The sequence below is a fragment of the Rattus norvegicus genome, chromosome 16 (assembly GCF_021556685.1).
Source record: "Rattus norvegicus strain SHRSP/BbbUtx chromosome 16, alternate assembly SHRSP_T2T, whole genome shotgun sequence".
In the NCBI taxonomy this organism is placed as follows: domain Eukaryota; kingdom Metazoa; phylum Chordata; class Mammalia; order Rodentia; family Muridae; genus Rattus; species Rattus norvegicus.
The window spans coordinates 51,062,336-51,079,188 of record NC_141549.1 but is presented as its reverse complement, the minus strand read 5'-3'; the positions used below and the strand labels follow the sequence as shown (position 1 = coordinate 51,079,188).

The 16,853-nt window shown below is 38.2% G+C and overlaps 1 protein-coding gene and 1 long non-coding RNA gene across 1 annotated transcript in view; both read right to left on the bottom strand.

The window, feature by feature from the left end:
- LOC148000552 (uncharacterized) overlaps window positions 1-8,976 on the bottom strand; it is a 299,008-nt gene extending 290,032 nt beyond the window's left edge. The window contains exon 1 of the long non-coding RNA XR_015639891.1: window positions 8,943-8,976. This is a non-coding gene — a long non-coding RNA (uncharacterized LOC148000552). The remainder of the gene's footprint in view (window positions 1-8,942) is intronic.
- Erich1 (glutamate-rich 1) overlaps window positions 1-16,853 on the bottom strand; it is a gene marked incomplete at its 5' end in the record, with an annotated part of 52,793,804 nt that overhangs the window by 32,585,175 nt on the left and 20,191,776 nt on the right.

Sequence of the window (16,853 nt, the reverse complement as noted above, 5' to 3'; positions counted from 1 at the left end):
AGATTGCTTTGCTACCTAATGAACTTCCAACTTCTATTAACTGGAGATCAATCTCTAGTGTTGCCTGCAGGCTGAGAAATCCCAGCCCATCGTTTTGATGTACACACAGTTACTCAGAGCCTCCTTTGTATGTACTGTCCTGTGTTGGTCTGACAAGCTGGGAAGTCTCCAAGCCACCCTGCCATCTGCTTATTCAAAGCAAGAAAACAAACAAACGCACACAAATAATAACCAGCGCCCACAGCATTTCTTCGGAGGGATCTACACCGGTGTGATGACCCACAGTGTCCTTTCAGTTCATCGTCCATGCTGTCGATTGCTGCAGTGGAAGTCAGTCTGAGTAATCTTCAGTCTCAGTATCCGGAAACGGTCCAAGACCTATGCCACCCTGTACAAACTTTTTTATTTACTAAGCTCATATGCATCTCTCCTTCCCCCCCCTTCACTTTTGCAACACAACTGTGGGTATTATCCAAAAAGAGCTGGCTGTTAACTAGACAACTAGCCAGATCTACAGCGCTCCATGCGGACTCTGGCTGCCTCATCTCCATCTGCACAGCCTGCTGCCTGCCTGTTTTGAATGATGGAGAGCAGGGATGGGAACCCAGTAGACGAGGGTGCACAGCCCTTGCTCTAGTGAGGGAGACATTTTTCTCTTTTATGCTCTCTGAGTAGTTGATTATAGGGGACCCCGACCAACCTCCCCACTTTGAAAGTCTTTCTGCACCAAGAGCACCTGACCTAGAGTTCCCTGAGCACCAGGTGTAGATCTGATTGCCTTCAGGTGTCTCCGTGCTAATTTGTGCACATGGAGCTTAGTTCTTTCCTGCTTTTGTGCCTGCTTCTCCCACGTGCCCTCCCCCCATGTACTTCAAGACTTGAATATTATTATCTTGTTTCATTAAATAGTATGCTATGCACTAAGCCAATACATACTTTGCAGATGAGCTATAATTATATCCTCTCTCCATCTGACAGGAGGTTTTAGCTAGGAGCACTAGTCCACTGCACTGTGAGTGGCTGCAGGGCAAGGTCTGAACCCACTCCAAGAGATGGACTCTGTCTTGCCATGTGTTTCTCTGCGACTAAGCTATTTTTAGTTGATTGTTTTTCTGCTACGCTTTCTTCCCTCTCCACCTTGGTCACATTAGATGCTGTATTAAAGTAAAACTGATATGCTCTTATATTTCAGAAACCAAGTTAGTGATTTCCAGTGGATTGACTTTTTCATGATGTTGCCTTCAGTTCCATGCTGTCTCTGAAGCAGAGGGTTGGGAAATAAAGGTAGGGCTGCGCCAATAATGATTGTTGGGTCTTTTTCACTAAAATCTAAAAGGCTTATTTTATTTTACATATTTGACTGCTTGCCTGCATGCATGTATGTTCGCCATCTGCATGAAACTGCCCACTGAATCCAGAAGATGGTGTCGGATGGCCTGGAATGGGAGTTGGAAGTGGCCGTACTATACAAGAGCACCAAGGGCTTTCACTGCTGACCCAACTCTGCAGCCACCTTGTTAGTGACTCTTACCCAAAAGTGTGAAATGACAGCTCTGTTATGTGTGACAAAACACATCAGCTTCCCTATTTTGCTTTTGATTGACACTTGCATTTCACTTTGAATCCAACAAGGCATTTCAAGAACTTCTATTATGAATGTCCTTGTGGGAAGTTGCAGATGGTGTCCTTTCTGATATACTGTTTTGGTGCAGAGAATCCCATTTGGTGGTCATCCCGAGACACTATCAAACAACTGAGTACATAAGAAAGAAATTAGGAGTGGGGGTTGAGGAAGATTTTCAAAATAGCAAATTTGACAAAGACCGAAGTAATAATCTATAAAATGACATTACGAAGAGATAGGTGACAGTTCAGATGCTAGATGACGATGACATGTAGTCTTACTGACTAGAAGGCAGAAGGCTCATGTCTATGCTCCCAATTTAGACACTGGCTGTCTTGTCTTCTTTTCTGTGTCCTTAACATATGTGTCGGGCTTTTCTTCCCTTGCCATTTAGCGATCAGGACGGAGGTAGCCCATCAATACCCCCAATACACATACGGCATGCCTGGTCTAGAATAAATCCCCGGTGAGGGAGGGGGCTGCTTACAGCTGTTATCTATGATCCCACAATCATGGGATCTTTTCTGTAGGGGCGACAATTAGTTCAGGACATGATAAAGCCACTGCTTCTGTGTCACACTGCAGGACTTCCTTTCTGTCATAGTGCTTGTAAAGATAGGCAACTGGTTGTGCAGCTAAAGGAAGATGCTTAACCAAAGCCCAGAGTGGATGCTCTCAGAATGAACAATGACAGACACTCAACAGTCCTAGACTGAATGGGTTGACTATCTCTGCTAAGAGTTTCATAGCTGATAATTTGGATTCTATTTCTTTGAACATAGCAGGGATTATATTTATATAAGAGATAATGGAAGACACAACTATTAATCCAGTTGAATAAAATAATAATTCTGGGCTAGATTAGCAGGCATATTGGAGGGAATGAGTGTGTTTCTACAGCCTTTTAAAATTACCTCATCTATTATTATTTGATCTCTATATTAAGCAACCTCTATTACTTGTATGTACAAGAGGGATCAAATTTGATGATTAAGCACATTAACTTAAAAGAGACAGCCCTGAAATTCTGAAGTGTAGCATGACATTCACCTTGCAACAGCCACAAAGGAAGCTGAACTTGTTAATACATCAACCATCCTAAATGTATACAATGTTGGTAATAAAGGCTCAAAAATACAATAACTTTAAAAAGAAAATCTTCTTTTGAAACACTGCTTGCCACAGTGCTCTGCGGATGAAAAGGAGAGACCTTTTTATTATAGTCACAGACTCTCCCTCAAACACTTTTCTTTTGAGTGGGCAGAAATGAATTTTTCCCTTATTAAAAAAAGGTGCCATTTCAAACAATGTATTTTCCTGTGATAAGAGATCTGTTTTAATGTCTTTACAAAAGGAGATCTTCAGAATGGCATGTAGCGGGGGAAGCATAAGATTTAACAAATCACATCATTCCAAAAGGGCCCAAAGTCCTGTAATCGACTCCACCCCTTGTCAAGTTTTCTCAGGGATGTGTATTTTTTCCTCAAGATTTATGTTAGATTTATTAGTTAGTTAATTCTGCTTCATGAAGTAAAACAGTCCAAAGGGAATCATTTTAATTTTTTCCAAAGTTAGTAACCATCGTCATTTCTGATCTGAAAAATCAATGCGTCTTTTCACTAGGGACCAAATAATCAATTATTAAGTTACCTTTACTATATATTCTTGTTCTGCTCTCTCACACAGGTAAATGCTAATGTTGGGGATCCTATACAGAGTAGGCATTCTCTAATTTAGAGTTTAAGAAATATGCTTAATAGATATTTTTAATTTAGCCAGCTTATTCGCAGGATATTTTAGAATTATTTTGCAATGTTCTAGATTGAAATTGTGGTATAATAATTTTATCATGGTATAAGCAATGACATCTGGCTCTTGGCCTCTTGTCTAACAATATACTAGACAAGAATTATTACTCCATAATTTACACCCTGTCATGTCTTATTGCTTAATTAAAGCACAACCTTCCTCTTCATGACAAGCAATTGGACTGTTAACGTTATAGATGATTATCCAACCTAACATATTTTATTTTTACAGCCTCCTCTTTGCATGTACATAGGATGCTCCATCTCGGGTACATCTACCTCTGAAAACATGAAAAATCTGTTTCCTTAGTTACCTTCTGGCTACTGTACAAACTGCCACTAGCAAAATTGTGGAGGAAATATGTGTTAGGAATTTGTAATTTTGACACAAAAATAGTAGCCTGATATCTCAAAGCAAAGAATATGTGTTGGCAAATTGAGAGTTTAACGTTTTTATTATCAACCAAATTAACAGGAGGAAAAGTACATACCTGCATGGATTTGTAAAATGAATGTAAATAAATAAAGGCATAGATCACACATGTGAAAACTTGAAAAGTCTACTGAGGATCTCAAAATAAATAAGTAAGTGAGGGGCTAGAGAGAAAACTCTGGACTTTAGAGCAAGTGCTACCATTGCAGAGAGTCAGAGATAGGCTCCCAGCATCCACATCAGGTCCCAAACAACTGCCTATGAACTGTAGGTCCACAGGATACCCTTTTCTGGCTTCCATGAGCATACTCTCCAGCACCACCACTATACACAAGGCACACAAGTAAATGCACACCCATGCAAAAGGATAAAAGAAAATCTTTAAAAAAGAATAAGTAGGTGATAGCATTTACCCAGCATTTTGCTTTCAATACTTTTTGTTTGTTTGCTTTTTCTATCGGTAGGGATTTGAACCCAGAACTTTCTCATGGTGGAAAATCTCAGAGTGATCAGTCTCTGAGAAATGACTTGGACATTTTATCTGTATCTATTTTAGTATACTATAGCATTCAAACTTACTGAGCTTCCTTAAATTCATCTTTGAATTTAATAATAATTTAATTCATGCTTAAAAATCTTGAGGGACACAGGGAAGAGGGATCAGCATTTAAGGTGTTGGCAATCGTGAGCTCAGGTCCCTCAGCATCCATGTAAGAGCTGGGCACAGCAGCACAGTCGTGGAGAGAGTCTGCTGAGGGGACATCTATAACTTCACAGATGCGCATGTCCACGTGTGCAAGGGCACTCACACACTTTTAAAACTATACTCAATGTGATACTAAACTTATCATGTTTGCCCATTTTAATAAGAACAATCCTTCGGGAAGATGGATGAGGGGAAGAGATCAGCAAGGAATTTCTGATTTTGCTGTACAACAGAACGAAGCACCATAAGAATCGGGCACTAAACCATCAACCAGAGTACACATGGAGGGACCCACGGTCCAGCTGCATATGTAGCAGAAGATGACCTTATCTGGCATCAGCGGGAGGGGAGATCCTTTGTCCTGTGGGGGCTTGGCCTCCCAGTGTAGGGGAATGCTAGGGCAGTGAGGCAGGAGTCGGTGGGTGGGTGTTGGAGCACCCTCATAAAGCAGGGAGGAGGGGGATAGGATATGAGGTTTGTAGAGGGGAACCAGTACTGGGGACAACATTTGAAATGTAAATAAATAAAATAACCAATAGGAAAAAGAATCAAAATAGTTTGATTTTAGAGGAGCATTGATGAAAGAAAGCCACAGTGTGAGTCTGGACATGACTTTGGACATATATCTTGTTTTGTTTGCCTTAAGTTTCCAACTGAACACTTAATAGGTCAAAATGGGCTTATGACATCATGTTCCTAAGAGTCTTCTCTATGTACCTTCTTCATGTAAAAATAGAAAATATATTATTATTTCTTTCTCAACCATCTTAGTCCAAAGTGCTGTCAGCTGTCACTTGGATAATCAATCACCTAGCAAGCGTTCCTTTCTGCCTTTCTCACTCTGTTATAGCCTCAGTGTAACAACAAGGGGTGTCCTTTAAGAGAAGAAAAGGGACCAGCAAGAGAATAAAAGCAAGAATGCAGGACAGCGGGCCTGGAAAGTAAGAGCAAATATGATGGTATATGTGTGCTCAAAAGTCACAACGAAACACATACCTGCATATGTCAACAAAATATACCTCAGATCATATTTGTCTTCAAATTATTCACTTCTCAAAATGTCATTTAGAAACATCACTTCTACAGAGAATAGGAACTATGGCAGTGGTGTGTGATAATTGGACTGGTTTCCTCTTACTTTCCTGCTCATGCTAAAGAGATTTACATGTGCTATCCCCCCCCCCCCGCCCCCGGCTAGGAACAGAACTCTTCCATAGATTGTCACCAGGTTCCTCCCTTAACCTCATTTAAATATTTCCTCTAATGTCATTTTCTTAACAAGAACATTTTTATATCTATGAAGTACCTGTGACCATGTTCTCTGTTTCAGTTTTTCAGTGGTGCTTACAAGTATATTCCACCTGAACATGGACACACACACAGACACTCACGCATGCACACACACACACACACACACACACACACACACACACACACTGTGTTTTGATTTGTTCTTATAAGAGGGGTAACCCACAATGCCTAGAAAGTCATTTTCTTTTACAATTTAGCTCAATTATTATTGAAAATCCTCACTAATATTTGTTTGGAAATAAAAGATGACGAACAGATGTTTAAGGGGATATACATTTCTGTGCAAAAGTTAAGTAATTAAAATTAGTATCTGTATTGGAGAAAAGGAACTTGTGAGTATATCTGTGTTGTTCTCCTAACCGTGAAAATCATTTCTCAAGTTAAAATGATAAAAGCAGGCAATAACACAAAAAAGTTATTAAAGTGCATTTTTGCTTTTCCCTATATATGTTTTCTTTAAAATCTAACAAACATTTAAAAACAAAAACCACACAATTTAAAAAAAATGTACAACCAAGTATTCAACCCAGAGATCAAACAGCAATGGTATGTTAACATGTGCAGCTGCTCATATAAAGGAGCACAGGAACTCTAAATGAAACTGTAGGATACCTAAAAATTACCAGAGCACCAAGCACGGGGGAATGTTCTATTTTGAAAATGACAGACAGTCACTGATGTTTCATTGTTGTGTGTGTGTGTGTGTGTGTGTGTGTGTGTGTGGTGTGTATGTGTGTGTATGTGTGTGTATGTGTGTATATGTGTGTGTGTGGTGTGTATGTGTGTGTATGTGTGTGTATGTGTGTATATGTGTGTGTGGTGTGTATGTGTGTGTATGTGTGTATGTGTGTGTATGTGTGTGTGTATGTGTGTATGTGTGTATGTGTGTGTGTATGTGTGTATGTGTGTATGTGTGTATGTGTGTATGTGTGTGTATGTGTGTGCATGTGTGTATGTGTGTGTATGTGTGTATGTGTGTATGTGTGTATGTGTGTGTGTATGTGTGTGTATGTGTGTGTGTTTGTGTGTGTGTATGTGTGTGTATGTGTGTGTGTGTATACAGGAGCTTAGTTCATGTTCACTGTGTGAGTGTAACGTAATGCAGCTACTGGGAACTTGGACGCGGTGGTCCATGTTCAAGATAGACGAGAGTAAGAGCTGATTTTATTAGCTTGAGTGATAGGCTATTACGTTAATGGTTTCATTTGGAGCAAGGTGGCCCCTGCTCATCATAGTGCTGACTGCTTCATTTGGTAATGACTTATAGCCTTCTGTCAGACGTCAGCACTATAATTATCCAACACATAGGAAGAAAAGGGTAATACCCTTGAAGTATTTTATATACTTTTATCTTGGGGTATTATCAACATGGTGTTGTGAAATGTACTTCAAGTTTTCTGTCAGCTAAATTTAAAAAATAATGAATTCAGATAGGATTATCTACTAACATTAGGAACATGTGGCCACTTTTTCCTAGTAATAAATGTTTCTATGAATGTGAGAGTTGTGGCCCTCGTTGTGAAAGCACCTCTTCATAACTATTGAACTCACAGGCTCCTGGGGGAGTTGAGTCATTTCCAGTATACTTTCACAGAGAACCTCTTCAAGCATCACACCTTACCTAGAATAAAATCTGAGGTGGATGGATGTTACGGACACACAATTACAGAATAGGAAAGTAAACGCTAACCTTTGGGGGCATAGGTCTCTTGGTCAGTTAGACCAGTATAATTTTTTACTATAATCAATGCTAAATTATGTATGCCTCATGCAGTTGGATGTATTATATCTGGATACATTTAGCCACTAATTTATGAAACATCTTCCAGAAAAGCAACCAGTCTAATGATAAAGGCGGCTTATAATTTTTATGTCTTTTGTTGATATGGCCTCAGTTTTTACTCCATTTCTGATTTTTCTCACAGGTAACTATGATTTTTGATAAAGAGGTAGCTATTTTATGGTTGTATTTTAAGTGAGGCTCCAGGTTTTTCTTGGAAGACCAGGTTAGGTAAAGTGCTGTGGGACAGAAAAAGAGAGATATAATGGAGGCACATGGTCTTCTAATGACTGTGGAAACTTCAAATTCTAGAACAATTCCTTCTATTCTTGTGCCTCGTTGACTGCAGCTCCCCGAGTTCCATGAATCAGCTCCTATCTCTTTCTGTGGAGTTTTTGTCTAGTGTTAATGGGTATTTAGGTTTTGTCATGTTTTGATGTCTCTAAACTTAAACTGCTGTCTCTAATGTCTACGTATTTCCTTATTTTGCTAGTTTTCACACTAATATTCATTTCATGATAGCAGTTTATGTTTAGTTATTCCTTAATATAGTATCTCCCTCTTTTCTTTTAAAATTTTTATGCAATAAGGGTCAAGTCCTATTTATATTTTTGAGTAATAAATATATTTCAGTAATATGATATAAAGGTAATATGATTTAAAAATAAGTTAATGTCTTAGAGTCTAACATAGTTTAATATATCCTCACCTAAAGCAAATAGACCTAATCTATGAGTTTTACTTCAGATTATTAAACTACTAGATTATGCCAAATGATTTATTAGATTTCAGGCAAGTAGGAGTCTTAATATATCCATCCATTTCAGGATGAAATAAAACATTTTAGTATAATCTGTGGCTAAAACTGGGGGTTAGGTTATTTACAAATAGGTAAATTCTGAAAACTAAATTCTAGGACTAAGATTGGATTTGATTTCAAACAATCTCCTCGTAGCATATGCACTGGTTGCTATGCAACACAATTTAATATCAACAAATGATGCCAAGTGATTTTTTTTTTACATACTGTGATTGGTTTGCAAGTCTTGCTGCATGGAACATGTAAGGCGAATGCGATTATTCAAATTTAAATGGTTATGTTAAAATGTTAATTTTTATAATAAAAAAAAAGCAAGCCTGCAACACAAAACCTACATCTTAAAACTGAAGAAAAGAGCTCCCTTCTGTGTTTGTAAATGTGCAATGGCCTGGAAAGACCTTCTCCACCCTCTGGGAAAGCATAGAACATATCGAGTAACTTTTTATGCTGGTCTACTCACCTAGCTTCTCTGATGAGTTGGCTCAGGAAAGTCTATGTAGAGGCAGAGCTCAATTAGTGTAATTTATGTATCCTTGGACGTCAATCATTCCTGTTGAGAGGTGGGACTCACAGGCTCTCAGTGCATTAATTAAGAGCCCATCTCAGCAGAGCCATCTTTCTACCTAAGGACCAAAAGGAAAGTTTTAATTAGATTTTTAAAAGCAAGTATGTCATATATGAAAGCAAGTGTAGTTCTCTGGTTGGCATGAGAGGCAACAACGGGAAGGGAATATTCCAAACAATGCAAAGGGCACCGGTTCTCAATCATCCGTGACATTATGAGAAAGAAGGGGAGAATCCATCCAAAGCACGGGTTTCTACCTTGGACAGTCACTTCATGGAAACCACGAAAGTTTCGACTCTGTTGTTTCCTTGCCAACATCATTATTGGACCCCTGCCTCATTATTGATGCAGAGCTGATGCTGATCAAGTGCAATTATGATGTGGAGGGCAGACTCTGTTTTCCTCTGATGACTGGCTTTTGTTCCAGGCTAGCATTGCATGGAGTGTGCAATGGACAGTACAATGCAAGTTCAGCAAAAGGGAGTGAGGGACCTTGCAAACATCAATTTCATTGGTCCAGTGATGGAGCGAGTGTGCCTTTGCTGGCTAACCTAAAAGTGCAGGGACTCGGGAGAGGGGAAACAGAGCTGGGCTCACTGTTGTCAGCTGCTTGAGAGGGTCTGTTCTCCTGGAATGGCTGTGCGAGGCCATCAAACATACTCCTTAGGGCTCACTTGGGAAATAATAGATACATTATTGATTAAAATATTTATAAATTCAGGGAGGGAAAACAAATTTTAAAAGCTCGTTCAGATTCTAGAAGGGAAAGCTTACGTGCTAATAGCTATTAACCCTTCCCCCACCATAATGAAAAGGGGGGATCACAATGCATTCTCTGGAAAGCAAAAACAAAGGAGTTTGCTGACTTCTAAGAACAAGCAAATTGTGGAAACCAAAGGAGGTAACAGTAGAAACCTGGCAAGATGCCTCAAGTAATAATATGTAAGTTCTGAAACATAAACACTCCAAAAAATAAATAAACACCAGAAAAAACCAGAAATGTAAAAAGCAAACCTAAAAGACTTTCTGCTTTGGGGAATGGTGATATATACACCTGGTCACACTGAGCTCAAAATAATTATGTGACAGCATGGAGGTTTTCTATCAAACACAACTAGTGCAATAGAGGGATGTTACAGAAGTCAAAGAAAGCTCAAAGGACCAGACTGGATGTTGCTGGTGCCTATTGCTGCCTGTGTCTTCTACTTTATATTTTTAAGGGAATGTGTTTAGGAAAGGTGTTGCTGTGTACACTGTCAATTTGCCATGTGCATCTGGATGACAGGATACAATGGAAGCCACACTACAAAGACACTTTGTCAAAAGAGTAAGGCCAAAAACTCTAACTTCTCAGCTGTGCTAATGTTCATAAAGATATTTTATAATCCATCCTCAGCGTCTTCCTCCTCACACATTCTCCCAGCTATTGTGCCCCATTTACTGTGCATAGAATGTTTATTACACAATTCGGATGGTAGCATTCCCCAGACACGAGTTGGCAATTGTGCAGGTTATACCAGCCTTGTGTGCATGATTAATTTACATAATATGCCATCCTACATTGGAAGAGCATGATTGTGCCTTCTGACGCATGGTTTTATTTCCGTGTAAGACAAAGGATATTAGAAAGCCAAGCTATCTCTTGGACATCTTGTGTTGAAGGATTTCCAAATGATAATATTTTAAAAAAAAAAGGCATTGCCCTTGGTCGTTTGGTTTGATTTGTTGACCTTACAATTTTTTCCCAAGCAATATCTAAATTATCTTTGTGACTGATTGAATAAAGAACAGTTTAACAAATATTTATCTTATTTTTAAAAGAAATCTGGTACCAGCTCCTTTCTTGCCCTAAAACACTTAAGGTTAGCCTTGTAGACCTAGGTTATTTCCAGTGACACTGGACATGGCTGATCCTGTGTACCCCTCAGCAATTCACATGTTCCATATTCTGGAGTAGGGTCTCAGCAGAAGGAGTATGGGTCATAGCAGGATATATCTCTCTAGATCTCTATAAATCTATAACTATACTATATATATCTATCTCTATTTATATCTATATCACTATAGCCAAAATGTAGGAATTTGTTTCTTTTTAATAAGAACCCACTTTTAAGTTTCAGAGTTAAAAAGAAACCTTCTTTTCTGAATGGCAATGTCTTATATACGTATACACATCTGGTCTTCCTGAGTTTTCTTTCTTTGTTTTGCTTGGGTTTTGAGATAGAATCTCATGTAAACCAGGCTGGCCTCCAATTCCTCATCATTCAGCTTCAGTCTCCTAAGTACTGAGATTGCAGGCATTAGTCACCTTGACAATGGTCTTATCCAAGCCTTTGGAACGTTCCATTAAAGTAGAGATGCAGGTTGGATCATACGTGGGGCAATCGAAGCATATGAAGTTTTGTGGATGACTCTGAAATTGATCACCATAGTGGTGAGACATTTTAAGGAAGACCCTGTTTGAAGAGGGGTGAGCAGGGGAAAACCAGAGCTCACCATTGCCCTATACTTAGTATACACCATAGGAATCTGCATCATTTCTTAAAGACGATCCTAAGTAGAGCACAGCAGGTTGGTATGGTTTTCAGTGTGGTTGAGCATATACAGGTACACACAGTTGTGTGGCTTTGGAAAATCAAAAAAAATGATGGTTTTCATCCATTAGACAAGCACTTATTTCGAACTCTTACCTTATTTCATTCCCTAGAATTATTCAGGATACTATTTATTAATTTACCACATGTTCTATGCTCATGGGTCTCATATCCAAAGGCGAGCTCTAATGAAGCTGTAGGTAAAATGACCCAGTTCTATGCCACCTTATCACTAGTGATTAAGTGGGGAAGAACAGAATCACCATCTGACCTCCTTAGTTTTCCAGGGTAATTACATTGGAAGGAAGAGAAATTCATCATTAGAATGTCTTGTGAGCAAAAGGAGAAAAAACACTCCAGACAGAAATTAAGTTAGAATGTTGGGGTTAAAAACATATGCTATTCTCAACAATGAAAGAGTTGGGGGAATCACCATCTCTGACTTCAAGCAGCATTACAGAGCAATAGTGATAAAAAACTGTATGGTATTGGTACAGAGGCAGGCAGCTAGATCAGTGAACCCACACACCTATGGCCACTTGATCTTTGATGAAGGAGCTAAAACCATCCAGTGGAAAAAAAGATAGCATTTTCAAGAAATGGTGCTGGTTCAACTGGACGTCAGCAAGTAGAAGAATGCAAAAGAACAGAAAAGAAAACCCCCAAAACAACAAAAAAACCCAACAAAACAAAACAAACAAATATAAAACCCCACATGCAGTTTAGACACCAGAAACTGTAAGTTGCAAGAGCTTTTAAACACCCAAAACAGCAACGATGAATTGATTTTGTGTTAGATTGGTAATAGTGACATTTTTTTTGGAAACTTCATTTCCATTGATGTGATCCTGTGCAACAAACACAGAAGCAGACACGAAATCCAGTAAAGGCAAGGAAAGCCTTAACCTACCACCTCTAAGATACTGGTTCTCAACACTCACGATGCTGTGACTGTTTAACACAATTCCTCACGTTGAGGTGACCTCTCCCCCCAACCATAAAATTACTTCTTTGGTACTTCATATCTGTAAGTTTGCTAATTCTATGAATCATAATGTGAATATCTGCTATGCAGGACGGTCTTAGGTGACTCCTAAGAAAGAGTCATTTGACACACACACCCCACCCCCGCCAAGGGATCATAACCCACAGGTTGAGAACTGTCATAGGCCAATAGGGTTGCAGACTTCTGTAGATTTAGTGCTTTATACTTTGTATACTTATATAGATTTCTTTTTTCCTAGGCTCTATAGGAAAGATGTTTGGGTGGGTTATCAGTCTTTTATCTTTGACATTTTATTATTTAGTTTTAATGCTGGAATATTTTATTGTACATGGGCCTGGAGGTTTTCTGCCTTCATGTGTTTATAAGACAGAATAATAAATAAATGATGATTTAGCATGGTGTTAATGTCAGGATCGTAGTGAGTTTCATATTTTTTAAAACTTTTCCCAATTCCGACAGAAGCAAAGCAATTGGTTTCTTGTGACTTTCATGACATTTAAATTATTAGAGGGAGAAAAATTCTTATGTTTTACAGACACAGGGTGGTGTAAGTGTTGTCAAGTGATACTTACTTGTATTGTGGTGCAAGTGCCATGTTGCTCTGCAGGGATTACTTTATCTCTTAATAATAATGAGGAAAGCACACAAATCATGGGTTCTCTTTAGGACACATTCTTGTGTAAATATCTAATTACAATACCAACTCGTAGTATTTGTAGTTGTCATGAGTGCAACCACCACATTATCGGTACACTTTGACCATGAAGTGAAAGAATAGCAGGAAAATTCATATTTATTTAAGAAAATATGACTGTTTATGTAATAAGCATTTCACACCTCCCTGTAATTGTATGTATGCATATTATGATATGTTCTCTCTGTGTGTTAATTGCAACTTTATCCATTTAAATGACTTCCTTCAAAGGATAGAAGGTGAGAAACGTTTTAATATGCAACAAATATTCAATATTTCAAACAATCTTGTAAATGTCATGACATTTGAAATGATTTGCCTTTATGGGGCCATTTCTTTGAAGTTCTTGGAGAAACTCTTCATAAGAAACTTTAATAGGTTTTTTTTTTTAGTTATTCTTGGATGCTTTCCCACACTCTCTCATCAGCGATGGTACACATCTCTGACTCTTTTATTTTCATTTATCAAAGACATATATTCTTTTCATCAAAACCCCTTCATGGCTTAAGACTTTGTTCAACCAGTACTATTTTGATGTAAAATATGACTCTCTTTGATAAGGTATTTTGTAATCAATATCAGATGAACAACAAATATCTGATTATATATATCCACAGATACTCATATCTTCATATAAATTTAATCCTTATGGTGGTTAATCTCAACTGTTAACTTGATGAGATGTAGAATCACCAGGGAGATAGCCATGTGAGCATACTTTTGGGGAATTACTTTATTAGTTTAATTGAGGTAGGGATGACCCAGTTATGTGGGTGGGACCATTCCCAGGGTCTGGACTCTTGGGTGGATAAAAAAAGATAATGCTAGCAATCAGAGACATTCATTTCTCAACTACCTACCTTTGAACACAATGTAACCATCTTCCTCAAGCTCTTCCTGACATGATGGATGTATTATATTCTGGACTGTGATCACAATAAACCTTTTCTCCACTGACTTACCTTTTTGCGGGGTCAGGACATTTTATCATAGCAATGAGAAGAACAACTAATGCAATATCAAACAAGAAAATATTGAATGTTTTTCATTGTTAGGATTAAGGGTAGCTAACAAGTGGTCATGGTAGGGAGAAGGCACACAGGTGACCTGACCAATCGACACTTCCATTGCTTCAGTGAACTTTATTGTCTGCCTTTCCCAACAGTAAGCACCATGTTGTATTCAGAGAGTAGGAGAAGGTGCAAACTCAGGAGGAGGAACCTGCCCTCATTAAGCTTTCATTTACTAGCTAGATCTAGAGAGCTTTAAGTCTAAGACTTCATGATATTTTTACCTAGTCTGTTTCCATAGTTACCCATTTTAATGGCATCCCAATATTATTCTCTGTTCAGGGATGCTCATTTTTCTAAAACATTAGAATATATATATTTTATTGAAGTCTGATTTGCCATATAAGATGAGTGAAAAAGCAATTCTAAATTACTCCTAGGCATTCAGTTTAAAGAGAAAATTTCAAAGATACATTTATGGCTTAATAATTAAATCTGGGTGAACGTGCCCGCTGGGAACTTCTACAATAATGAAACAGAATGGCAGGTTTCAAACCACAAACAAAGGACGTTTTCTTTCAAAGATTTGAGTCACAGCATATTAGTATTTAATTGATTTTGCATTTTTAAATACATAATGTCAGAATTCATTGGTAAGAAGTTTTGAATAATTATTCAAGTATAACCTGAGAAGCGGTGAATAAGAATCAAGTTCTCAACATTACTCTTAAGTAAGGGGCTCTAAATCCCTAAAATATTAAATTCTAATTTCCTTGACCCCAAATCTGAAGGTTTCTCCTTTTCCAACACTCTAAGCCTTGTATCAATCTGAAGCTGACAAGCTGAGAAGTGTTGTGAACAAGAGTAAAGGACTATCTGGGGAATGTATTAATGTTGGCCAACAGACCTTTCTTATACTTAAGTTTTATTTAAGGAGAAATCATATGAGAGGGAAAGAGTTAGCTTGAGATAAGAACTTGCATTGAGTCTCTTGTAAAATTAAAATTATAAAATTAATTATCATCTGCTTAGTAAAATGGTCATAGAAATTGACACTAATCTACAATCTAATGAGCAACTGGAAATATAGAGATACATAAATTTACCAAGTCTTTCAAAAGTAACCCCCATACTGGATATCGAAATGCTTATGAAAGTAACTCCACTTTAAGGTTGAATTTTACCATAAATCTCTTTCAGATGACTAGATATAATCATATTTATATCTATTTACAATTGCTTCTATTTATCTACATATCTAACTTCAGAAGCCAAGGAAAAATAAGTTTACTTCGCTCTATGGAAACAGCTTCAACTTAAAGAAATTCTTGTGCGATTATTTTAACTCTAAAGGTCTGAGGACAGAAAGGCAACTTCCAGTCTTCACTGGCATTTCAGGCCATATGAAATCACAACCCTTTAGAGTACTCTCAGAACGGTTAGGCAAGTCTAATTTGTATCCATTCTCTTCCCTCATTTCCTTCTCAATAAATAATGGATAAACCAACAATGGGGCTTGCTGACTTTCTAATTCTTCTAATATACAAAAATTATCTGCTGGAAATAAATTAACGTCTATAGAATAGTCTGCAAATGGGTTGAAAGTAATTTGGTGCTCCTTAAGTTGCTGCCGGTGTTCTGTTTTATTTTTGAGCCAATTAATCACCCATTCATCTCCCCGTTCTACGCCCACCCTCTCCCCACTCATCCCCACCTCTCAATAATCCCTTCCACACCATGTAGCTGGAGCGCCCTTCCATTCTTTTCTGACTCTCTTATCTTGATTTGCTATCCAACTTCCCACTAATTAGAACACGGTGACAAGGCAATGGTAGAAATGCAAATATCATGCAAATCTCTAGTGGGACGCTGCTCTGAAAGCAAGCACAATAGATGATTATGTAAAGTTGGTTGGTATCTCTACTGATTACAGTCCTATCTGATTTACGAAGAGAATATTTGGGATAAACAGAATTTCAAACTCAGTGTTACTTGGCCATGTAAGCGCCATGGCAGGTTTTCCTTTTGTGTTTGCTCCTGTAACAGTAACAGGAACAGCATGGGAAATAAAATAAAGGAAATCTGAATTAAGTTATTAAGATGTCTCCAAACACCAGACAGAGCGTGCTCTTTGCACTGGGTGACTGCAGCACACTGGTTTTCTTCAGAGATCGTAGCTGTTGTGGTCTGTTGGTATACTCCTTTCCGAGTCCAAGTCTTATCTGCTGTTCTAACCCCACTACCTGCCAACATCTACCCAGCCAAGTCCTTCAGTCACCATCAGTGCTAGATTTGCTGCTTCAGATTGTAACCGAGGCAAACTGGAGTACTAAGGAAAGACTTGACAACTAATTTTGTGCCCGACAAATAAAATATATGTAGACATTTTCTTCCTTGGACTCATACTCTTTCTTCCCTTCCCATTTAATTTTAGATTCCTTCTGCCTTTGAGGTTTTTATAGGAGTTTGAGGTTGATCTATAAATAAAATACAGCCTGATCA